This window comes from Mus pahari, chromosome 9 (genome assembly GCF_900095145.1).
Source record: "Mus pahari chromosome 9, PAHARI_EIJ_v1.1, whole genome shotgun sequence".
NCBI lineage: Eukaryota > Metazoa > Chordata > Mammalia > Rodentia > Muridae > Mus > Mus pahari.
Window position 1 is genome coordinate 65,705,294 of NC_034598.1, and position 27,009 is coordinate 65,732,302.

The window sequence follows — 27,009 nt, forward strand, 5'->3', positions numbered from 1 at the left end:
GTAAGAGGATGATTTACTGGATTCCAATAGGCCTGTCAGTTTCAGAAAATGAGGTGACTGGAGACTTGATATGGCAAGAAAGGAGAGCCTTCTGCATAGGCAGTGCCAGTATGTACCAGACATGTGAAAGGGCCACCTTGGTCTTAAGATGATGCCAGATTTAGGGCAGAATCTGATCATATCCTCTTTGGTCTCTGAGGCAGAATCACATAGCCCTGCTATTTCTGAAATTGTGGCCCACAGAAAGTATGAGTTAGAAATGCTTATTTACTGACAATGGTAAGTGTTGGAGTAATTTGTTACATAGTATCAATAGATAACTGCCTGTCTTACTTAGGGTTTCCATTGCTGTGAAGAGGCATCATGACCAAGGCAACTCTTCTAACAAATAACATTTAATTGGGACTGGCTTACAGCTTCAGAGGTTCAGTCCCTTATCATCATGGTGGGAAGCATGGCCGTGTGCAGGTAGACATGGTACTGGAAGTGCTGAGAGCTTTGTGCTTTGATCCAAAGGCAGCCAGGAGGAAACTAGGTATTTTTTTACTTTTTAAACACTGGGCAGAGCATAACCATGTAAGACTTCAAAGCCCTGCCCCCACAGTGACTCACTTCCTCTAACAACGCCACACCTCCTCCAATAAGGCCATACATCCTAATAGTGCCTCTTCCTATGGGCCAACTATTCAAACACAAGAGTCTATGGAGGCCACAACCAATTCAAACCACCACACTGCCCTCCTGGATATTAATTGTAGATATGAATTGTTACTGTTTTGTAGATACAGAAAATGATAGCTCATAGCATTCTGCTTAACAGAATGCTATTTGACTATTCATTTTCCACAGTGAATAACAAGCACTATCTATGGCTTCCTTTCTTCTTCAGTCTCCTAAGAATGAGCCTCTGGTCAGCATTATCTACAAGAAGGGCGGGAGACACTGGTTCTCTTTTATTAGCAGATAATCCTGGAATTTAATCCTGCGAATTCTTTCAGAACATGCCTGGTAAAAATTCAACTCTTTCAGAATTTTAAATGATAATAGAGGTGTAAAGGGGGCAAGAATGCTGGTGATTATGTAGGTATTATGTATTGTAGTTTACATATATATATATATGTAATATATATGGGCCATATATATCATATGTATATGTGAATTACAATACATAATACTATGTGATATATATACACATATATATGTATATATGCCAAATCCATTTTTCATTGTACACCTGAATGCTTTATGATAAGGATTTTGTTACAGAAGCCTTTCTTTGTGATATTATCGTACCTTATACTACAGATTTTGATCACTTTAATCTGACCCAAATAAAGGTTACTGCATTTTACTTATTACAACTGCTTTTCACAAGCTTATAGTTTGATTTCTGTGTGGAATGCTAAGATGTCTTTCTTAAACATTGTCTTAGTTAGGGTTTTACTGCTGTGAACAGCCACCATGACCAAGGCAGCTCTTATAAGGACAGCATTTAATTGGGGCTGGCTTACAGGTTCAGAGGTTAAGTCCATTATCATCAAAGTTAGAGCATGGCAGCGTCCAGACAGGCACAGTGCAGGAGGAGCTGAGAGTTCTACATCTTCATCTGAAGGCCTCTAGGAGCAGACTGCCTTCCAGGCAGCTAGGACAAGGACCCTAAAGCCTACCTGCACATTGACACACCTCCTTCAACAAGGCCACACCTCCTCCAACAAGGCCACACCTCCTCCAACAAGGCCACACCTCCTCCAACAAGGCCACACCTCCAAATAGTGCCATCTCTGGGCCAAGCATATTCAAACCACCACACACATGGTTCTAGACTGTAATCTGTTAAACTATTCTCATCTATATTTGAAAACCAATTATCTAGAATGGATATTGCTATAAGAAGAATAGATTCTCTTTAAATGCAAGGTTTTGGTTGTATTCTCATACATGTTAAATGTATGTAATAAAGAATCAAAAAAGGTCACACTGTCCCATTTTACTTCATGAATTTGTTTAATTTTATTTAAAGTAATGCTATCTCTTAAAAGGTTTGGAAGTGACTGGACTTTAAATATGGAGTGTTTGGAACATTGGAGACTAGAGGTTTTACTACTCTGAGTACCTAATGACTGCATTAGGTTAATTTTGTGAATGGATCTGCAGTTATCTTGTGGGTGGGGGCATGCAGTTTCTGTATGCTTGTTATCGTTTGTTGGGGTCACTAACAGGATCCTTGCCCCTGAGAAAAATTTCAGATCCAAGGTTGCTTTGTTATAAACCAGTGATGATTCTCACTGACTCAGGCCCATAACGTGCTCTCTGGGAATTCAAACTTGCTTCTTCCCCTCTCCTCCCCTCCCCTCCCCACCCCTCCCCTCCCCACCCTTCCTATCTTGTACTTTCTCTATCCTCTTCTCTGTGGACATTTGTCCTTTAAATAAGCATCACCTGTAAAGTATCAGAAGCCCTAATAACCAGTCCTTTAGGAACCAGTTCTCAGGACATCACAAATTAGTTGCATTGCGAGCCCATGGATAAAGTTAATGAAGTAAATAGTTCTGGATATTTTTATACTTGAGCACACTCTGCAGTAAGACCTGCCTTTAGAATTGATAGACAATATTTATATTCCAATATTTATATTTATATTCTTGATGCGTTACATAAAAATTGAGCTACTCTTTGTTGCCAGAGAAATTGATTTATGGCAGATGTATCTAGAATTTGGGTGTCTTAGCGGCTTCATGATAGACATGCTTTCATTTATTTATTGCTGAATAATATGTCCCATCTTGTGTGCTTATTTTATGTGCTTGGCACATCTGACGTTGAATTAATCTATCCCATGAAGTAAATATGATGTTTCAACAAAAAGTTGGTAGATGTATATGAACTGCCATTGACACTGTCAGGAGCATACAGGAATACAGAAAGGAACAAAACAAGGTCCTTCCTTGCCCTTGAAGTTGGATTGTATTTTAATTTTTAATGTAAAAAGTTTTTATATTTATTTTCTGAAGTGTTTAGTTGCTTATTTATAGTGAGACATTACAATTTATTATGGCCAGGCTGTGCTCAACACAGGACTGGGTGGGATTACGTTACCATAATTGAGAGTCATTTCGAGTTCTGCCCTGTTAATGCATGCTAATGTTCCTGTGAAGGTCTCTTACACATGGCCTCACTAACCACAAAGGCTTTTCCGACTCCAGCAGATAAACCCTCAATGTCATAGGAACATGCATTAGAAACTATGCCATTACTTACAGCCTTTTCTTTTTTCTCTTTTGCCAACTAAAATCTGTTCAGTAGAGTCCCCATAGAGCATGGTTCTATTGTATCTAGGATTTAACTTTTTGGAGTAGAAAGGCATTTCGTAAGTTTTAAGTAGGTTTTCTGGTACTGGTGTTTGCTAAATGTGTGGAAAGAACATATCATAAAATCACAATTGTATGTGTTAGATAGAAGAAAACCCCCTTTCCAGAGTCCACATCACTTTTTTCAGGTTGGGGAGTGTCATCCTTATGACAAATCTGTGCATGTGTGATTAACATGTAAGGGGCTGGAAATGGAGACTTTAACCTGGAATACTTGGCTGGGCCTAGTTTGGTCACACAAGTCATCCAAGCAGACAGTTCGGGTATTAATCCCAGTGATGGTTGGAGGAAGAAGGGTGGTAATGGAGACAGGATGGGAGAAGGTAGCCAGGCAGCCTCTATACATGGAAGAAGAAGCCATGGGGGAAGAAATCCAGGGCTTTCTAGAAGCCGCAGCAAAGCCAGGGAGTGGGTTCTTATCCAGATACTTCAGTGAGAATTATTTCTGCTGATGAGCTGAATTTTAGTTTAGTGAGACCGTTGGGTCCGTGACCTCGGGCACTGGAAGATAATGCATCGGCATCCTCCAGCCACTAATATTGTAATAATTTATTCTCAAAACAACAGAAAGTGAGTACAGTAGAATTCAGGCCATGGCTTTATGTTCGCTTCAGTTCAGGTTATAAAAACCCTTTGGAATCTCAAAGCTTCTAGATATAAATTGCATCTGGGGATCGTAGGCCGCAGGATGGTTTTTCCCTCCCCAGAACAGAGTCTCTAACCTTGTCTAGAATTGAGATGTAGTTCATTTCATCCTTGGCTTTGTGATCCTCCTGCTTTAGGCTCCCACATACTGGGACTACAAGCATATGCCACTGTTATGGTAAATCTCCAACCCAGCAATGAAAACCCGACTCAATTAACATGAACATATGCTGTGCGCCTAGATTGGGCAGATCTACCTCTACACTACCATCTTCCACAGCTATGAGACCCCTTAGAACTTGCGGTTTCTCTAGGCCTTGTGCTTTTGCTCCGCTTTTCTTCTTCCTCCTCCTCTGTGTCTTCTCCCTCTCCCATTTTCTCCTTCTCTCCCTCTTCCATTTTCTCCTCCTTCTCTCTTTATCAGCCCAATCATCAGCTCTCCTTTATTTTACAAATTAAGGTGGGAAGTAGGTTTACAGGAAGTCATCTGAGTGCTGACTCATTCCAGTGTTCTCAACCACTCACAAATATAATTAGCCCCAGGGCTATCTGCAACTTGCCACAGTCCTCACACCTTGGTATTTTTTAACTCTGACTGTGACCTTACTGTGGTTTGGTTTTCACTTGTGCTTGGAAAGAGTTCCTGAGAAGAAAGCCATTTAGTTAAATATCTTGAGATGTGTTTATATTTATATCTTGTTGTTGTTGGCTTTGTTATTTTGGATCTGGTGTGTGTGTGAATGTACATGTATGTGAGATAGGTACACGTGTGCATACGAAGACCACAGAACAGCCCCGAGTACTGTTATTTAAGAATATCCATGTTACTTTGTGACAGTCTCTCATTGGCCTGGAGCTTGCCCATTAGACTAGAGCCAGTCAGCCTGAGGAATGTATTTGCCTCTCTCTCTCCCCAGTGCTGCAATTACAAATAATGCATCTACCTGACTGACTCTTTTTTTGTTTTCCTCAATGTGGGTTTTGGAGATCCAACTCAGGTTTCATACTTGCCAGGTGAACACCTTCCTGATGGAGTCCTCTCCCGCTCCATGATATTATGAATTTTATACTTGCCTGTGAGTCAGCTGGGCTTACTGGCAGATTTGGTACTATAAATCAGTTTGGGGGTGTATATATCCTGGTTCTGTATTCTGGGTCTCCATAGGGCGTGTGGTGGCAAGATCATAAGAATCTGTAATGAACCCCTGGTCACTGAAGGACCTTGGGCTCACCTGTGTTCCTCGGCATTTACCATTTCAGTAAATGGCGATTGTATTGTCCTTTTTTTGGGGGGGGCAGTCCTCCACATGGGAGATTCCATCATGAAGCTTCCACATGGGAATCAGCTCAGAAAAGACTTCACAAATTACAAAGTGTGTTTCAACATAGGGACAGGAGTCATTGAGAAGGCAGTATTTGTTGTTGTTGTTGTTGTTGTGCCTGTGTGTGTGTGTGTATGATAAATGTTTATCATATTTTATTATTGAGCAACAGTTGTAGTTGTCTGAATTCATATTTTGGGGAATGTTTTCAGTGAACTCGATGGGATTGGTGATGCTATTTCTGATTCCAATGAGAGCTCTAACTTCAAGCATACACCTTGTGCTGTCCTTGGTCAGTGATGGAATCCTCAGGAACATCAATTGTCTTATTGATTCTTTTGATGTCTAAGTGTGAGGGGAATGTGGATTAGTTTGCCTAGCAACTGTGCGTTTGTTCTTGGTTGTATTATTTTCTTTCTTCCATTTGCTAGAGATTGATAAAGGTTTTTTTGTTTTTTGGGTTTTTTTTTTTTTTTTTTTGGCTGTGGTTTAAAATCAAGTGTTTTTACCCCTCACATAATGTACCTGTCTTCTTTGTCCTTAACCTATGTATTTGTTTTCCTCTGACATAAACTTTACACATTTAAGTTATTCCATTTTGATAAAAGCCACAGGAAGTAAAATCCAGTCTCACAACTTACTCTAGAAATGTAGTATCTATGTAATAAGTAACAAGATAGCTACTGATGCCAAATTTTAAAGATGTTTTTGTCTAGATGATGGATCCAAATGAAAAATATCTAATATGGAATTCTGGAGAGAAATTTTCTTACCTGAAATGCATCCTGGATTTTCTATAATATACAGTCATAGATTGTTTTCATTATTTGCTAACCCTGGTGAATTTTAGTTTACACACACACACACACACACACACACACACACACACTTGTAAAGATGCTGCAGAGCCTAAAGTGCTTTATTCTCCATTCTGCAGTGCACTAGACACAGGCTGAGGTGCTGTGGTTGAGTGGAGCAAAAAGAAGGTAGTCTTGTCCTTGTGGATTTGGTGCCTAGCTGGTGAAATAAGATGTGCAAAGATGGTGAGTTCTAGAGGTTTTGTGGACATCCATGGAGAGGACTAGTTAAGGAAAGAAAATCTTTTAAGGGGAAAATAAATGCAGGATGCCTGCTGCAGGGAGTGGCTTTGACTTAGAAAGGGTGGCATTTGGCTATGCACTGGCAGAAGGAAGCATATAGCAATGGGAAAGAGATAGCTATACTTTCAAGTAAGAGTTAATCCTTGACAGGTAGGCCTGTAGGGATTCAGCTGTCTCTTATATCTGGCCACTTTTCCATGCATTCCAGTTTAATGGAGCTAATTGTGTCCTGCACGGGTCAAGGTCTCCTCTACTTTGGATCTGTGATGCAAAGGTACAGTTCCAAAGAAAGCCGTGCAGTATCAAGACTTTGTTGATTTTGTTTTTCATCTTGACACATAGGCATCTGTTAATTTTACCTTCATAGTTTAATCTCATCAACCACAAAGCCCTGGATTGTAGAACATGTATGTAGAGGATGCTTTTTTGCTGGATTCCATTCAGTCCATTTACACATCCTAGTGTTCTTGAAGCGTGGCTGCTCTGCTCAGTGCCAGAGGGAAGACAGAGTTGCTCTTCAGGGTCTCAGTGCTGATGGGACAGATACTTTGCTTCTAAGTTTTCAGATAGGAAACGTTTGCCATTGTACCAACTGTGTTAAGGAGGGATATAGAAAGCAGAGGTGGGAGTGATAATTCTGTTGGTGGCTATGCATCAGGGAAGAAGGCCCAGAGAGATGCAGCACTGAGTCATGAAGGATGAGTGGGAACCTGCCAGATGGCCACAGCGGTGGGGAATGTTTCAGCATGTGCCTCTGCAAGTGCACAAAGACATAAGGGGATATGAAAAGTTTGGGGACAATTAGTCCTCAGGAGGAAAGAATTTGTACAAAGTGTAGACCGGTGCAGCTAGAAGGTTAGAAAGCCCACAAAGTGGGCCCATTCTAGATCAAAGAGTTCATACTTTATTCTGTAGATAGCAGTCAACATTGAAGACAGTTAAACATGAATTGCATGCATACATACATACACACATATATATGCACTAACATTTTTTATATTTATGTATATGATACTTCTTGAGTATGAAATGAAGACTGAGGACCCTTCCATCATAATATACAAATTGTTCAATGAAGAAACAGTCCAGTGTTCCTGCCGAGTCAGGAGTTCACAATATGACCCGTGTTGCAGGTGGTAGGAATGTGAATTAATCTCTTTATAGTTTTGTCCTTCCATCTGCAAAGTGGGGTGATAGCAGTGTCTGTCTTACAATTGGTGTGAGGGTTATATGGGCTCTTATTACTTAGGGGTAACGCACAATAATTTCTTACATTATTATGTATGTTAATTTCATTAAGAATAGCAACTCTATGTGTAGGAAGAAGTTGGTTAATATAGGAACTGAAAATGTCCTTTAAAAGGCAGTTGCAGCTTGTATCATTTTAAGCTCATAGGAAAGATCATTTCAAAATATATTTGGAAATCTTTTTAGTTTCTAGTCTTTACATGTTCTGTATATGTGTTTCTGCATTGAGGTAGGTACACATGGATGCAGATGCCCCCATAGGCCAGAGTAAGATAGCAAATCTCTTTGAGCTGGAGTTACAGGCAACAGTTGCGATCTGCCCAACATGGCTGCTGGAGCCCAAACCCAGCTCCTCTGGAAGGACAATATTTAACTGCTTAACTACTAAGCCATCTCTCTAGCCCCATATTTCTGTAAATCTAAAACTATCTTGTTACCTATCTGTGGGAGGACAGTTAGAAAGTTAGTAGCCATTGGAAAACCAAATCAGGGCAGAAGACAAACACAACATGGGAGCCCGACGGGGGGGCAGCTAGATTTGAGGAACAATATTGAAACCTTTCCTTTGTATACATTTGGATGTCAATATGAGCAAGATTGTCAAAAGGTGATCTACAAAATGTAGGGCATATTTAATCTTTTCAACTTTCACTATCACGACCCATTTGGTGTCTAGAGTAATGTCAGCTGAAGTCTGAGACATTTGAATAGTGTAAAGGTGTGCTCTGAGTTCAGGTGGCTTTTTAGGGCTGAGTAATTATCAGTGAGCTCGTGGGTAGCCATAAACTGTGTGCTTGACTTGTCATCTGAAAGTTCCTCATGTAATTTGTATTCAACAACAGCAAAACTTTCAGGATCCAGTGAAACACAGAACAGCTGGTTTCATTGGTTAAGATGCATGTATTAATGAGTGAATGTGAAGTATTTTACAATTAAAAAAAAACCCCACTGTGTACATTCCAAAACTGTGATAATCCTTGTTACCAAGTATATTACAGATACTACAAGGTAAAGAACATTTTAGTAAAAGACCTTATATTTTAGTAAAAATAACATGGCACGCGTGCATGTGTGTGTGTGTGTGTGTATGTGTGTGTGTATGTGAATGTGTGTGTGTGTGTGTGCCCATGGAGACCAAAGTGTGTGTGTGTGTATGTGATTGTGTGTGTGTGTGCGTGCCCATGGAGACCAAAGTGTGTGTGTGTGTGTGTGTGTGTGTGCCCATGGAGACCAAAGTGTGTATGTGTGCCCCCATGGAGACCAAAGTGTGTATGTGTGTGTGTGTATGTGTGTGTATGTGAATGTGTGTGTGTGTGTGTGTGTGTGTGTGTGAATGTGTGTGTGCCCGTGGAGACCAAAGTGTGTGTGTGTGCCCATGGAGACCAAAGTGCATGGGTATGTGTGTGTGTGTGTGCCCATGGAGACCAAAGTGGAACTTCGGTGGTGTTTCTCAGGTGTCATTCACCTTTTAATTTCGGTAGGATCTCTTGGTCTGGAATTCATCAAGTAGATCAGGCTGCCCCAGGAATTGTTGCCTGTCTTTCCTTCCAGCAGTTAGATGGATATTACAAATGTGTACCACCATACTTTTTACTTTTAAAAATGGGCTCTGGGGATGTAAATCAGGTCCTTGTATTTTCATGAAGGGCGCTATCCTGATGGAGTCATCTCTACAGCCCCATCTAATGTCTGCAAAGTGAGTGGTTTGATACTTCACAGATCTCTATAGTTTTTGTTAATAAATAATTGTTTTGTTTGCAGCTTTAAGAACACTGGGAATTTATTTTTTCTTACCATGTCTCAGTTTTGTGAGAATGACTATCATTTTTTTTTGAGGGGGGGTGGGAGAGAAGTTTTACTCTTACTGACTTTCCAATTAATTTTGCGACATTCTACTTTGTCCAATGAATCCAAGCCACGGGGCTTCTAATTGTTTGTGGCTTCTCATATGATCTTTCAAATGTGGTTACGAAGGAGAAGTCACACCCTAGCCCTTCGGATGCATTAACTTGAAAACCAAATGATGAGGAATTGTTACTCTTGTAGTCAGGTGACTTGCAGGTACCCAAGGACTGCTAAGCAGAGTGAAGTTTTTAATGATGAGTTGTTGCTGTTAATGAAAAGGTAGTGGGTGGTAAATTACATATTCAAGTCCTTGAAAATTAACCTCTTGCAAATGTTATTAGTTTCATTTTTTTCCTTAGAGTTACAGTTTAATTTTTTTGATAAAGCAGTTTATTGCCCTCTAGAAGGTATTTAAATCTGAAAACAGAAGTTGCAATTTACCAGTGACTACCTTGTGATGGCTTCTTTCATTTACATTCTGAGCCTCTTCTTAGGAGTGTTGTTAGGCACCTGTATTTGAAGTGCTAGCTTGACCTGAGAATTAAGTGAATTCCGTGTATTAGAAGGATGATCTTGTAGATAGGAAAAGGTTTCATTATGTATCTTCTCTTCTTTCAGTGTATTAGGATTTTAGGATTTGTGCCATATGCCTGATGTTCTGTCCTCTCTCTCCCTCCCTCCCTCCCCCTCCTCCTCCTCCTCCCCCTTCTCCCTCTCTCTCTCCCCCCTTCTCCCTCTCCCTCCCTCTCCTCCCCCTTCTCTCTCTCTTCCTTGTTGGAACAAAAGAATACATTGAAATTTAGTGTCTATGTAGCAGACAATATATTAGCTAGGTTCTAATTCTTAAAACATGCAGTGTTACCCCCCCCCCCCCCAATGTCATGCTCAGCACAGTAACAACCCCATTTACACGCTAGTCTTCAAACAGGTTTGCCTCTAGGTTTGGACAGGTTTAGAGCTCTAAATAGCTGGCTCGTGTCTTGGTTTGGACAGGTTTGGAGCACTGTGTAGGCAAATGACTTTAGGGTCAGAATTCTAGTACAAGCAGCTTGTTCCTCAGTGTGTGGAGCCACCTAGTGAAAAGGGTTGTACTTCATGCAGATACTGAAGCCTTGTTTAATTGAAGGAGAATAAAATGGGGCCAGGGAGCATTAGCTTGGTCTTTCTAGAGGACACAGAGCACTGGCGTATGATAGGAAGAGGATTTGAAGGTCTCTAAATCATTGGTTCCCAACCCATGGGTTGTGAGCCCTGTAGGGTTGAATGGCCCTTTCACAGGGGCTGCGTACCAGATATCCTGCATATCGGTGATTTACATTATTATTCATAACAGTATCCAAATTGCAAAGTAGCAATGAAAATAGTTTTGTGGTTGGGGGGTCACCACAGCATGAGGAACTGTATGAAAGGGTCATAGTATTAGGAAGGTTAAGAACCATTAACCTAGACCCCGAAATAGAGGGAAAAGATCAGCAGTTTAGTGAGAATTGATTGGCTATGTATGAGGAGGTAAAATTACATGGTAGTCTATCCGCCTGTCGTTTTAAAGGTTAATGTGACTTTTAAGCCAAACTGTTCACTGTTCACTATCTGTTCTAAGTGTTTCTTTGTTTTTTTCCTTCTCAAGAGCCCAACTGAACCAAGTTGCTGTGATAGACAGCTGGGACAATGGGGGGTAAATTGAAATCGCCTATAGGCAGGATCAGACCATCTCTCAGTGCTAATAAAGGAATCTGCTTGGCCTAAGGAATGAAAGTGCTCAAGTTCTCTTCTATAAACTCTAGCTACAAACAATCCAAAGGAGCATTTAAGATACAAGAGATATTTCAGATCATTTCCAGTTTCTACAAATTGGCTTAGGGAAAAAAAAAATCACTAGTGGAACTATAAAGGAATACTGTCCTCCGGGTCATTTAATGCGAATAAGGAATCCTTTCTTGTTATCAGCTGTATCTGTATCTTCCCTTTGCTATTTCCCAAAGTCCTATAGCATGTGATCGATTCAGATTAGAAAGCTACATACCACATGCATTTGTCGTCAGTTCACAGGTAACTAAAGTGGGGCTGGGAGGATAGGTTAATGGTTTATTTAACTTCATGAAGGTGATTACTGATAAGGTGGAATTCGAACCCAGAAGCACAGATCTCTAGACTTTGGAACTGCTACTCATGATTAAGAAATTCATTGTTGATCAAGAAAAGCTAGTATGGCCTATTACTGTTAGGCCTTCCCTCGTCTGTACAGTATCGGGAGGAGCAGTATGCATTTTAAAGTTAGTGACTGTGCTCAGGAGTTGGGGAAGGAGACCATGATTCACTTGTTTCATTCAGTGAGTACTGAGTTCCAAGGAAACACCCTTACCCACCACCAGATGGGTTGGATAGTCTCATCTTTAGACCAGGGTTCTGCCAAGTCAGTAGTGACTGTAGATTCTAGTTACCAGAGACAACATTTCAGTATATCACAAAGGGATAAAGCATAATTTGCTTTCTTATTCTTACTAGAATTGAGCATTGTGAATAATTTACCGACCCATTCTCCTTAGAAACTGATTGACTTAAAGTGTCCTCATGTGTGATGTTTTTTCAGGTCCCCAAAGTGAGCTAATAAAGCTGGATGCATTATTACAGGTGTTAGTATTATACAAATAGTAGTTTATTCTCTCCTTGAGTAAAGATGTTATTCCAAGTACAGCCATTGTTAATCGAAGGGTTGAAATATGTCCTTCAATCAGTGCAAGCTCATTTGGTTAGAGTTCAATCATAAACCACTTTTAATCAGTTAATTATATGAGGTAGGGTAGATTTTCCTGCCGCATGAATGACTGGGGAGGAATAATTCTGTAAGTGTATGTCCTTAGTGAGCTCCATCTCTGGCACAACAGTCCCCAGAGGAAGCCATACTAGTGAGGTCTATGCTATTCACGCACGGAGCTGCTTCTGCCTTTGGTCCTGCAATTTCTCTAGAGCGTGTGTTCAGGGCACACACAGTTTGGCATTGTTCTTCTCTTTGGAATAGATTCTCATTGCTTTAGAGAGAGTCTGAAGACATTGGAGTGTGTTGAGGAAAGAAAATTAGTTCAGCATTACACCCCTATGTTCCTGTCAGTAAATCTAGTAATCACCATATTTCCCTTATTATAGTAACCCATTCTCTCCATTTGAGAGAATGGTGTGTTTTGAGGCTTAGAGAAGGCTGGAAGTAGTCTCTTCTTCAACATCAATGATGACATCATCAGTTTTCCACAGGAACCGTTTCATAGATGTCTTCTTAGGTTGAGGGCTGTTAGGTTTCCTGTGGTCCTTCTCTAAAGCCACACAGTAGATGGGCTTAAGATGTTTCTAGAAGATTGCCTTAGTTACCGTTCTGTTGCTGTGAAGAGACATCATAACCAAGGCAACTTTGATCAAAGAAAACATTTAACTGGGGTCTTGCTACAGTTTCAGATGGTTAGTCCTTTCTACCATGTGACAGACTAAAGGCAGGTGTGGTTGGTGTTGGAAAAGTGGCTGAAAGCTTTATTGATTGTGTGTGTGTGTGTGTGTGTGTGTGTGTGAGAGAGAGAGAGAGAGAGAGAGAGAGAGAGAGAGAGAGAGAGAGACAGAAAGACAGAGACAGCGAGAGACAGAAAGACAGAGATAGAGAGAGACAGAGAGAGATAGAGAGAGACAGAGAGAGACAGAAAGACTGAGAGAGAGAGAGAGAAAGAGAGAGAGAGAGACAGACAGACAGACAGAGACAGAGAGACAGAGACAGAGAGACAGAGAGAGACAGAGACTGCTGGCTGGGCCTTACATGGACTTTTAAAATTTCAAAGTCCACTCCCAGTGACATTCCTCATTCAACAAGGTCAAATTTCCAACCGAAACAGTTCACCAACTGACAACCAAGCATTCAAACTCATGAGCCTATGGGGACCAATTTTACTTAAACTCCCAAAAAGATTTTTTGTCAGACACACAGACTCACGTATGTGCATATGTGTGTGTGTATATATTAAATTTCTCATCTCTCATCTCTCATCTCTCATCTCTCTCTCTCTCTCTCTCTCCTCTCTCTCTGTCTCTGTCTCTGTATATGCCTCTCTCTCTGGTGTGTCTGTGTGTGTGTGTGTGTGTGTGTGTGTGTGTGTGTGTGTTTTGGGGCTCAGAACTCAGGAGGGCCAGTTAGTGTTGGTGCTGTTACAAGCAGGGTAGTGTTGGAGCTAAGATAGAAATGCAGATAATTTTTTTCACAGGCTTTGGCGTTAAGCTAGCAAATTCAATAGTCATAATGTTACCAAGGTGAAATAATCTCTCCATCTTCCTTTTTACGATGCAGCCTGAGTTGCAAAGGAAATCATATCTCAGTTAGGCATCTATTATACTGAGCACATACAATGAATATTTCTTAACGTTACAAGAGTTGAGACCACTGCGGTCTGGAAGAGAGGGTCCAGTTCTCCCTAGCACTATTTTTAAAATCACAAAAGTGTCTTGTTCTACTTCAATTTGTCTTTTACCATTTGTAAAGTTTTATGTGTACACTAGAAATGTAGCAAAGGCTGACATGCTTTTCTTGTGTTGACAGTAGCAGGCAGCTGTGAACTGGAAAGTAGACAGTACTTGGAGTATACGGATCAAGGGCTTTAGATATTAATTCTTTTCTCTGTGCATTTGGATCTCCTCTGCAGGGTGCTGGATGGGTGGTCAGAATGCTGTTGCATTGACTTTTCCTGGGGAGATGCTTATAAACACATATTTAGAAGGTTACCAGTGCTAACTCAAAGAAATGATTTCATGGAAATCTGCCTTAGTGAACCAATTGAGGTTAATTGAAGTTACTCACAAGAGTATGGGTAGCTTATGGGTGGTGTTATCCATTGAAGAGGAGCCTGTATCCACCAGAAATGGTGATCTGATTATGTATTCTTGGGTGCGGAGAGGTCTCATGTATCTGTTGAATGTCCTCCTAAGCTACATCAGTTCTCTCAGGAGCCTACCTATTGGGCAGGGGTGCACCAACTCCTCACGAGTCAGGCCTGTATCTCCCCTGCCTGGTAGGATGCTCCTAAGCCTCCAGTGTAGTTAAACTTAGCTGGTCTGGTTTGAGAAGGGCAGTGAGCATGTAATGCTCAGAGGACAGTGATCTGCAGCATGTGGCTGCTATACTAAGGTTTTAGCTGGGTCAGCATCTGTGTGGTTATGTCTCATCTCATCCTGAATGAGATCTAACTTAACACCGTCTAACAATCCCCAAATGTAGTCAATAAGAAAACCTGTTGAGATGTTACTAGCAGGATGGAACTTGGCTCCCCTCTTCCCTAGCTTTGGCACTGGACATCTTTCACGGGGCACAGATGATGTCATCTTCAGGGCTGTCCTGGCAGGTCAGAAGTTTCTATCATAAAGAGTTGTCTTGGAATACTTAGGATGCTCCCAAAGATGGAAGAAGGCAGCCAATGCATACCTAGAGATCCTCAGACTTTTTGTTGGGAAGGCTTGAATCATCTTTCTCACATTTTATGCTAAAAATGGCAAACTTTATATTGAATTTCATATTATTTTCAAGTGGCTGCATATGTTATTGAAGGATGAAACTGAAAAAATCTGGAAATTCTTGTGTTCTTTGAATTACCTCTGGAAAATCATTAGAATTTTGCATTTTAGTTTAAGATTTGTAATTCAGTGGATAAAAAAAGATAGTTTCATATTTCAAAGGTTCCTATAGACACATTCTACTTCATTAATATCTAAGGCAAAGAATCAGTTTTATAACAAAAGGGGAAAATATCTAAGGATTTTATTTTTAACCCCAAAGTTCTATTAAGTGTTGATGGAATTCTTCCCACTGTGGGAGAAACAAACAGAAATCAAAAGCAAGGAAATGAGTATAACATGTTCTATCTCATAAGAGAAAAATGTTGTATGATAGCAAGTACCTTGGATAAGCTTCCTAGCACACGCTGAACTGCATATGAACATGGGCCCACAGGCAGTGCTAAGATATCTAAGCTGGGTGGATATATGATGTATTTCCCCCATGGATATGTTTTTGTAGATAACAAGGGGTCTTTAGACTATGCTGGACATCAGGGTCATTTGACCTTTAGGAGAAATGAAATAGTTATTTTAACAGTTTTCATGTCATCTTCCTTCAGTATGCCCCACATGTAAAAACAAATAGAAATTCCATTTGAAGCACTGATTGCGCAGGATTCATTTTTTTTTTTTTTTCTGATCATCCAGTGTATATATGACTCAGGGATGCTGTGTTAGTAAAATCTGAGGCAAGGTTTGAAAATGTTGATATTTTGAGCTCATGCCAACTTTCCATGTCTAGAAAGTTGCAAATCCCAGCAGAAGGAAAGGGATGAAGTCGGACAGAACTGGGCATCCTTTGGAACTCAAATTTCACAGTCCTTAGCCTTAGGATGAGCTTGAGATGTGCGCTATTTTTCTTCTGTCCTTTCTAGTGACTCCTGTTCAAGACACTTGAAGCTGAAGAATTTTGATTTAGGTGTGAGACATAAGACACTGTTTTTACAAGAAATTTCTCCAGTTCAAAATTCTTGTGCACCACTATAGTGAAGGGCTATTTCCCAACCCTACATAATCAACCAGGGCAGACACTCTGGCGTTGAGACCCTGTTGCATAAGCTATACCAATAAGGCAATTCTCAGAATTGCTGGGCATGTGCACAGAAACTCACAGCTGACTTGCCTCTTGAGTTCCCAGTGTGACGATTAGTGGACCTATCATAGGTTTCTCCCCTGTACTCTTTTCATTTATTTATTTATTTATTTATTGGATTAATATGTGTGTGGACACACATGGTACACTTAGTGCAGCACATGTTTGACACATGAAGATAATGTTTGGAAACTCTCTTCTTCTTGCTTGATGATGCCTTCTCTCTCCTTTTCCTGCTGCATCGCATCCTCCAGGGTAGCTAGCTTTGAGCTTGCAGTTGACTCTCCTGTCTCTACCGCCTGTTGTGGAGATTACAGTGCAAGACACTGCATTCACTTAAAAAAAAACAACCCAAAAACCTGGGTTCCAGGGATTAAACTCAGGCTGTCAAGCTTGTGTTGAAACACTTCAATCTGCTTATGGTAGTTTTCTGTATTCTTAACCATTCCTACTCATAATTGTAGGAGTCTTATCCGTCTTCTTGCACACTCTCCCCCCTGTTTCTTCCTAATTTAGAACTTTCTCTCTCTACACAGGTTGCATGTAGGCAGCAGGAACCTACACTCTTGCAGAAGTAGCATAAACCCAATACTCCTCCCTTGTTATGGAGTCCCTGATGTAGCTCAGGACTAAAACAGCACAACATTCCATGCATACTGGGCAAGGAGGAAGGAGAGAGCACTCTTTATAATCCCCCACGTGTTTGTGGTTTTCTAGGGTATTGTCTAGGCCAGGCATTTGAACTTTTGTCTTGTAGTCTTGACCTGGGCTACATGGAATGGCCTTATTATTATATGGCTCAGGGCATGAAGACCTGACTCGAGGCAAGTAGACTTTTATCTTTGAAGTTCTAGAGTTTTCTTTGGCTTTGAGGTCTAAGTCAGTCTTGGGCTAATGATACTGCCATTTGGGCTTGCTCCTCTTCATAATCTAGCTGCTTCTGGGTGGATAGTGCCTCTCTTTCCTCTTCATTGACTTACCTGCTCCATTTCAGGTTTGGTCATTGGAAATGAAAGGTTAGAGGCAGGCTTGTCTCCAGCTGTTTGCTATGCAGCAGGATGTACACAGATCCTGCAGGCAAGAAACATTGGCTACAACCAGTGACTGAGTATGGTAGGAGTTGCTATCCCTCAGAGGTAATCCATTAGCCACCAGCTTCCCAAGGCCAACTGTGTGCCAAATTTTCACTTACTATCAGCAATAAGGTACATGATTAGCATCCCGTTGCTTTTGTAACAAATTACTGCCTATGGTGGTTTAAAGCCACACAAAATCATTGTTGAATAGTTTAGAGGTCAAAATCCCAAAGCTGTCGTGTTAGGAGGGCTGCCTGCCTTTTGGAGAACCAAGACAGTTTTCTTTTCACAGATATTCTTCTTTCTGGAGGCTACCTATTTTCCTTGGCACATGGCTCCTTTTTCTATTTTTAAATGATTCACTGTCATCCCCAGTTGTCTCTCTGTTTTGCCTCTGATTGGTCTCTATATCCTCTTCTATGTGGTTTTTATATTTTAAGGGGACATGAATGATTACCATATGTCTACCTGGATAACCTTATATTAAGATATGTCATTTAGCTTCTCCTGCAAAGTCCTTTTTGACATGAAAGGTCACATGTTCCAGATACTAGGATATACACTCCTTTGGGTGACAGGGTCCCATCATTTTGTCTACCCATATAATAGTAACTACCAATGCCAGAATGACAATAACCGTATACAGTAACAAAACCTTAATATAATGTACCCTGTTTCCACTATACTGCAGGTGGATTGATACTTTTTGTCATCTTTACAACCCAAAGAAGTAGGTGGTGTTCTCCCTTAGCAGCTGAAGACTTTGTGTCTCACAGGGTTAAACAACCTGACTAAAATGATGTCATTATTCAGCAGCAGACAAGATTGAAATCCAAGCTGTGTGCTTCGGATTCCCATTCTTGACGCCACTCCACGGTCCCCTAGGGATTAGCTCTGTAGTGCAGGCCAGCTTACATGAAAGAAGTTCTTCCTTCCATTCCCACAGTGTCTGAGAGGGATCAGCAGGATTCCAACAGGATGTTCTTGGCTCAGAGCCGCAGTCATAGATGCTGTTCTCTCTGTGTGCACGGTCCATGCATTTCTCCCCAAGGGTTTGCTTGTAGGGACCGGTTTTCTGAGACCTTTGTTTTGTTTCCACGAGTGGGTTGTGCTTACTGTTGGTGAACTGGGCTGGAGAAGGAAGTATCTTTGGTGATGATTACACGGCTCCAGGGTTCAATAAGTGAAGGCCTTTAGCCTGGAGCCTCTCTGTTCTGTTTTATGAAAGCTGCTTTGCCCGCTCAAGTGGAGTTTACTGTTGGTGTGGCTTATTGTACCTGGATTTGACGACTAGCTGCCTGATATGGATGAGAGACACTGAGTCGTGCTGCATTTTAAACACAGACCCTGGGATGGGGAAAGCTCCTGCTTTATGGAACCAGCTACAATTTAGTTGCCATAACAACTTGGCAATACTCATTCTGTCTGCTTTACTGCTAGAGAGAGTGATATAGAGCCACCCTTCAGGCTAGCTGAAATGGGCTCTCACTGTATCCTTGTCAGGCATATTGATAAATAGCTGTGTTTCACCATACACATGTCAAAGTCATCACATTGTTTCATGCTGCTGACCTTCCTCTCAGCTGTAGCTTGTATAAAGAGAAGATGCCAGGCTAACAGTTGCTACTCTGATGTTTGTTCATGGGTGTTTCATCACAAACTTGTGTGACTGTGTTTAGGACAGTGGCAAGGAATGCAGATGATTAAATCCATATTCTTGGAGGAGAATATCATAGCATCATAATATGTTTCAATAACCTATATCCCTTAATAACCTTTGAAATAGTATTAATTAATCACATGCAGTGTATTTGACATACTCTGGAAAGGTGAGACTAACACATGGGAGAGGGAATTCTTCTCGTTCAACACTTTGTTTGGTATCCATCAATGGCGCAATGCTTTCTTGATAATAAATAACCTTTAGAAGAATTTAAATTTTATGTGTGGGACATTGTGAGCTGCAGAGAATATGAACAAAATCCTCAATCTAGATTTTGCTTTATATTTTAGTAACCAGAAGAATGTTCCTTCTATTTTAGGAGGAATATTTGAATTTTTTTGGGGGGGTTATTTAAAAACTAAGAGACTTTGATGATAATCCAATGTTTATTCCCCTTTGTGAGGTATAGACTAGTGTCTTGTGTTCCAAAGCTCTGAAATCTAGCAGTGGAGAAAGCAGTTGATATATTTTCTCTCTCTCTCTCTCTCTCTCTCTCTCTCTCTCTCTCTCTCTCTCTCTCCCCCATCTCTCCTTCCCTCCCTCCCTCCCTCTGCTTTGGGAAATGGGGCCCCTGATCCATGTGAGCATCTGTGACTATCTCATGGATACAATGGGAAACTATTTCCCCAACTACATTGGGAAGTTATGCTTTAGAGCAGTAACCATGAAGAGGAAACCAAAGCCATACCTTCATGTTCCATCTACCACTCTCAGCAGTGACTCAGTTAAAGGGGCTGATTCAAAGCTTTGCTCTTTAGTAAGGCCTGCTATGTTGCCTCCACCATTTTCCCTGCATCTTAAAAATGCCATTTCTTGTGGTGTGTGTCATCCAGGATTCCATGCATGCACTGCTTCAAGCAGTTTGCACAGTGTTGTAAACATCCCCTCTTCTATGTATGTGAGGGCAGTGCTGAGGAAGAATACCACATCTCTGGATATGCTTTAAGGGGAGAAGTGACCATCATTTTCAAGGAATGACTAGACAGCAGTCTACCAGGAGTGACTGAATATACACACTGCAAGGTATATGTTTTATTTTTGCCATAGTTACTTCATTTAAGAACATTGAAATAATTATAAAGGGACTCTGGGCACTTTAGACATACTGGAGAACATATTGATATAAGCTGGTTACTCATCTTAAAATTATAAAATTATATCTGAAGAGAGAAGTGAGTTGGTAAACCTGGCTGAAGAAACTGGTCCCCTGGTTCCCTAAGAAGGTCATTGTTTGTCTCACTATATGTAACCTTTAAAAATAAATTGAAGTCTCCACAGGACCAGGTCCTGTAGAGGCTTGATGCCTGGGAGAAGGGGAATGCTAGATGGGTGAAGTAGGAGTGGGTGGGGGAGTATTCTCTTGGAGGTGAAGGGGAGGGAGATGAGTTGGAGTACTCATGGAGGGGGAAACCAGGAAGGGGGACGAAATTTGAAATGTAAGTAAATAAAATAATTAATAAAATATATAAATAAATAAAATAAATTGGGCAAGGACTATTAAACCCTGCTTGATCACTTGATGAAATCATTTCTTTTAGAGCAAGGGGGAAAAATTGGTCTCCATTCTTGTTTGCTCTCTATTGCATTGGCATTATTACTATTGTTGTTATTTTTGTTACGATGATGATGTCGATAAGACTCTCTTCACAAGGAATTGAATACTTCACAATGATTTCCTGAATCCATCTTTATTCAAGCTATTATTTGGTATTTAGTTATTTTTTTTCCAATCCAGAAGAGCAGACAGACAGCACATCTGAGTGACTGAGTAGGCAGAACCCAAGCCTTTCAGGACTCTTAGGCATTCTGAGACTTAGTCCTGGCTGGGTTGGCTTCCTGAGTATTTGACCACAACCCCATGAGTGCTAGTGGTCAGTCTATGTACGTGATTTAGCTGAGTCAGGGGCTTTTCTAACTCGGAACAACATCTGTGCTCTGTGTTGTCTACTTGTTGCTGTTATTTGTGTAAGGATGTCACCGAATCATGTATTGTTAAACTTTTATAAAGATTTTGCATGTCCCATCTGTTAGAAATTTATGCTTCTCTCCTCCTTTTAATATTTCTACATAGACTGACATTTTGGAAAAATATTGTAGCATGTACCATTCTGGTTAGAAAAATATATAATCATAAGAAAAGAAGTTGGATGCAAATGAACCCTTCTATCATGTTTGCCAAAGGAATTATATGCTAGGGTAACTTGATAACAGAACCCTCAATAATAAACTTTAATTTAAAAATTTCAAATAATTTCCTTCCTTGCCCATACAAAATTAGACCTAGTGGGAAATGAACAGATAATAGTCCAAAATGCTATAACATGTTTTGAAATACTTGGGTATTATGCTCAGGGGGGAAAATAAAACCCAGCAACTCATATGTATGACGGCCGAAGTACTGATTTTGTTTATTTTCAATAAACATAATAACTAGTTTCTTATGTGTATGTAACTTCTAAGAAGGCACTAAAAAGAGCTAGAGAAAGTAGAATATATGTAAGACATATTTATCCACTAAAAATACATTTCCTGGTACACAGCACTCAGCCATTTCTTTTAGGAAGGAAATCACATAAAGGCATCCTTAAAAGTCCTTCTTTGCTTCAGAAATTTAACAGTTTTGCACATTTTTTTTTTCTTGTAGGTGCCATTAGCGCTGTTATGTAGTCCCTGCATGATGTGGTTAAAAAAATAAGTGTTTATGATGATTAAAATAAGAAAGGAAAAGAAATATAAAATTTGCCTTTTAGAAAATTACCACCCAAGGCTGGGCCAGACAAAGAAATCATCTAGGTTGCTGTGGTAAAGCTATAAAAATGAGACACGCTGTGGGCACAAACCGGATCAGAGCCTAATGAGAGCCAGTTATAATAAATGCAGGGAGAGGTGGTTTGCCGATGTCATTGCATGAGCCTTTTCCTTATTCTGCCTGGCACTGGACTGAGGTCATTTTGTTGGTACCACCTGATCTTCACTTAGTAATACGTGTTAGCGTCTCTTGTTTGGTGAACTCTGTGTCATGGGAGGCTTTGAGGTATGTAAAGGCTATAATCTGGGTTTACAGGAGGCATGAAGAAATGAAGCAGCTTGCCCTAGGTAGGTTGCTAAAATATGTCAGGAGGATCTATGACAAACGTAGAGCAGATTGTGAGATGAAACCTCCATTAAATCAGGAAGGACAGACAGTGACCCATCATCTCATGACTATGTCCTCTGCTCAGAATTTTAGGAGCTACCTCACTAGAGAGAAAGTAAAAGTTTAGACCCGTGTAAGGACTGAGACTTTAGCCTTGTGGAAGTTAGAAGAGGGTTGCCACTTGGGAGGGTAGACATCATCTCTACATGAACTATTTCTTAGTACACAAGTCCTGATATTTGTATATACGTAGATGTTTATTTATTAGGGACATAGTGACCACCTTTCTTACATGGGGCAGTAATATTGAAATACTTTCTGGTTACAGTGACCTGACCCAGTGACTTGATCTGGTACATGTTTTAAGTGAACACTGATGTCACTCAAATCTGTCCATTTTTGTGACAACAATAAGTGGCAAAAGTCCCAACTGTTAGTTAGCATTTGATTATTTGTCTAGGATATTTTTATAGTGAGAGTTTCCTTTTTCTATATACCATTGGAGTTAAGTTTAACCTCTGTTTCAGATAGCATTGCTACTTTAAAATTTATAATATCAGGCAATGATAGCTCCCAGATTTCTCACTGGTAGCGTCAGCACAGTTATTGATAGGATATACTGAGTGTGGAGTGGGTTGAGATCTCCGTGCACATTTGTGCTTTTAATGCCATTTCTTCCTATGCCACAGTCCAGTGTCAACGGTTGTCCTGAGCTGGTTTTGTTTCAGGAATGTTGAAGAACCATTCAGTAACTGATGCCTCCAATGAACACTGGCCTAGGATTCAGCTGCTGAGAGTGGGTGATGTCAGTCTTCTCCTCTAACGAGTTCTCTGAAAGACTTCTCAGCCCTGAGAGGTCAGCCCCAAACACAAGAGCAACACTAAACAGACTCTTTAATAGTTTGTGTCTTTAAAAGCTCATAAAACACAACTGTGTATTCTGAAGTTGGAAAAGCACACATGTGCAGATTTTCTGTGAGTGGTTGTCTCTTAGGGGGCAGTAAAGTTAAAGATGATAGAAAATGAACTTCTGGTATGAAGGATGCTCTGTAAGGGTGTTTCCAAGGTCAGTGTAGTACTTTATGTGCCTCAGCATCATCAGAGTATCTCTAGCCTGTGGCTGAGTTAATTTCCACCGGAGGCATGGATAATTGATCTTCATGTTTGGACTTGGATTTGTAAGAAGGTATTAACTGAACTGCTTTTAAGTATCATTTTTCCTTTGACACCCCCCCCCCAATAAGCAAATTGTCCCATACCTTAAAAATCTCTATAATCAGGTCGTGTTTACTTTTTTGAGACAGGAGTTGTCTGCATAGCCCTGGCTGTGCTGGAACTCACTCTGTACAGTAGACCAGGCTGGTCTTGAATTCAGAGATCTGCCTGCCTCTGCCTCCTGAGGGCTGGGATTAAAGATGTGCACCACCACCACCCAGAAGGTTGTGTTTAATTTTTTTAAGACAGTATTTTTTAAATCAAATTTTGAGAATTTTATACATGCATACAGAATATTTGAATCATATACACTCTTGGGTCCAGGATATATTTTGTAATCTGTGATGCCTTTTGGTTATTTGACAATTCTTTTTTATTACCTCCTTTGTATTGACTTAACACTCTTTTTTTTTAATTTTTTTTTACTTTCTTATAACATGATAACTTATTTACAACTTCTGGCATTAAATATCAAATGAAGTATAGTAAAATTTTCATGATACTGAAAATTTATCTCATAATTTAAAAATTCTATTCAGATTTCTATAACTGTGTATTCTCTAATACACACTTGATCTATGAACTTTACCTCCATCTTCCCCATCATAAGTGGCACACATGAATGACAAATGAAGTGAATGAGGCAGTCGGTGCCTATGAGGTGTTTGGGATCCCGAGAATGGTGCCCGGCTCAGACTAACCTGGGCAGCACTCACAGAATTGGACTCGGGTACTAGAGAGAATTCTCAGAGCTTCCTGTATGACTAGAGCGTCAGAGTCTGGATCCTGAGCATCCGTGTAACTGTCTACCTGTAAGCCCAGTGCTGAGGATGCGGACACAAGGGATTCCCAGAATAAGCTGGCTGGATAGAGTAGCTGAATCAACGAGTTATGGCTCCCATGAGACATCCTGCCTCAAAAATCATGGTAGAATGTGATAAAGAAGTCACTGTGAATTATAGGTAAGCCTCAATCCTGAACCCACAGGTATGTGGGGTCAGGGGACTTGAACTTCACTGCTCTTGCTCACATAGTGATCACTTATACCATGAGCCATCTCTCTAGCCCCAGATGAATATTTTGAATGGTTTCAGTTTTTCTCAATAGTTGAAGTGTTTTACAGTGAGTTTAATGTAACACTGTAGTATAAGCTCATGAGAGCACTGCCTATTGATATAGGCCTACTACATAGAAAAATAACATTCACATAGTAGGTCTTCACTAAATTCCAAATAAATTAATTTGAATACATCCTACCTTTCAGGAAAGAGTGAAAATGTCAGTTTTTTTTCTTTTAAATCTTCTGATTTGGCATGCTGCTCACATGTTGCACTTTAATCTCCAAGGCTAGAGGTTTTGAAGGGAATTTGAAATGATCTAGTTCAGCTTTTCTACCTAGAACAGCTGTGTAAGTATCGTGTACATAGTAATAAGTAAAAGATTTGGTTTAGAAGTTGTCACAGGAAGTGCATGATAATGTCAGTGAGAAAGATGGACTGCATAAGTCCCCTTAGCCTGTTGCTTAGGCCTCTGTTTACAAACAGCTATGGACAATTATATTACAGTGATCTGTGATGTTCGCTGAGGGAGCACCGAAGTGGCTTGTTGATTTGAGAGACTGGAACCAATTCTTGTGTTGTATTTGCTCAGTCTGTTTCTGTTTCATCTTGTCTGCCAGGGGAAAATGGCCTTGAAATTAGGAGAAGGAAAGGGAAATGAAGTATCTAAACTGCATTTGGTGCCATATCAAAGGTTCAGAGCGTTTTCTTGGTTCATTTACTGAGCTCCATTTGATTAAACCCATATTTTTGGAAGGAAGGTTGTAAATACTAGTTACTTGACTCTTGTCGTAGATGAGTTAGCATGGCAGCAAGTGACTGGGTTGCTAACTAATCCTAGAGAATGCCTAGTTACATTCATTGCCATCAAGAGTATATATATATATATATATATATATATATATGGATATATATATATCCATATATATGTATATATATCATATATCAAGGATATATATGTCTCATATATCAAGGGTATATATCTCATATATCAAGGATATATATATCTAATATATCAATGTTATATATATCTCACATATCAAGGAGATATCTCTATCTATCTATCTATCTAACTACATACACACATACACACACACACACACACACACACACACACACACACACACACACAAAGACATGTACATGTACACCTCCTCAGTGAACATTACAGATCACTGTAATATAATTGTCCACAGCACCTTTGTAAATAGAAGCTTAAGCAACAGGCTAAAGGGGAAGCACTTACGGATCACGTCTTTCTCACTGATGTTACCATCATGTACTTCCTGTGACAACTTCTAAACCACGTATTTTACTTATTGTCATATATATATATAAAATATTCCAAAGGTATATATGTATATATATATATATATTGCATATATTGCTGGGTCCTCTGGTAGTACTATGTCCAATTTTCTGAGGAACCACCAGACTGATTTCCAGAGTGGTTGTACAAGCTTGCAATCCCACCAGCAATGGAGGAGTGTTCCTCTTTTTCCACAACCTTGCCAGCATCTGCTGTCTCCTGAATTTTTAATCTTAGCCATTCTGACTGGTGTGAGATGGAATCTCAGGGTTGTTTTGATTTGCATTTCCCTGATGACTAAGGATGTTGAACATTTTTTCAGGTGTTTCTCAGCCATTGGTATTCCTCAGTTGAGAATTCTTTGTTTAGCTCTGTACCCCATTTTTTAATGGGGTTATTTGAATTTCTGGAGTCCAGCTTCTTGAGCTCTTTGTATATATATTGGATATTAGTCCTCTATCAGATTTAGGATTGGTAAAAATCCTTTCCCAANCTNTTGGTGGCCTTTTTGTCTTGTTGACAGTGTCTTTTGCCTTACAGAAGCTTTGCAATTTTATGATGTCCCATTTGTCAATTCTTGATTTTACAGCACAAGCCATTGGTGTTCTGTTGAGAAATTTTTTCCCTGTGCCCGTATCTTCGAGGCTTTCCCCCAATGGCCAGTAGTTAGACAATGAGAAATAATATGGAGACAACCTTCCAATAATGGAGCTGAGATTTCATGCTGGAAAGTTTGTCTCATTGTCTATTTAGTATATCAAAATGAAGTTTAAAAAATGGAGAATTGTATCATGTGTATTTGTTCCAGCCTGGTTCACATTCATTAAAATGACAGAGTGCATTGTTTCTTGGAACACTGCCATTGTAAAAATAAAAGTCAATATGTTTCATACTTGCAGAATCTTAGCACTTGTCTACAAAATGCCAAAGGATGACTACCTTAGTTCTTCTGGGTGTGGGCAGTGTATTCACAGAAAAATGACATCTATTACCGAAGGGCAAGATCGTGCTCCATCTTAGGGGAATTTCCCAGTTTCAACAGTAATTCAATTATGGAAAATGGTTTCTCAACTGGCATACTCTTAGAAGAGGAGTGGGGTCCTGTCTCTGCGTGGAACTGTGTGGTTTTCTCCCTACCATTTGCTCTCACTCAGCTCCTATTCTTTCTCATTTCCCCTCTGGCTTTTCTAACTCTTTCTCTTCAATCATTTTCTCCCTGCCTTGCACTGAGCTACATGGGCATTACTTGGTCCCACTGGCGGCATAGGGATTTAATAAGATTGCTGACCTC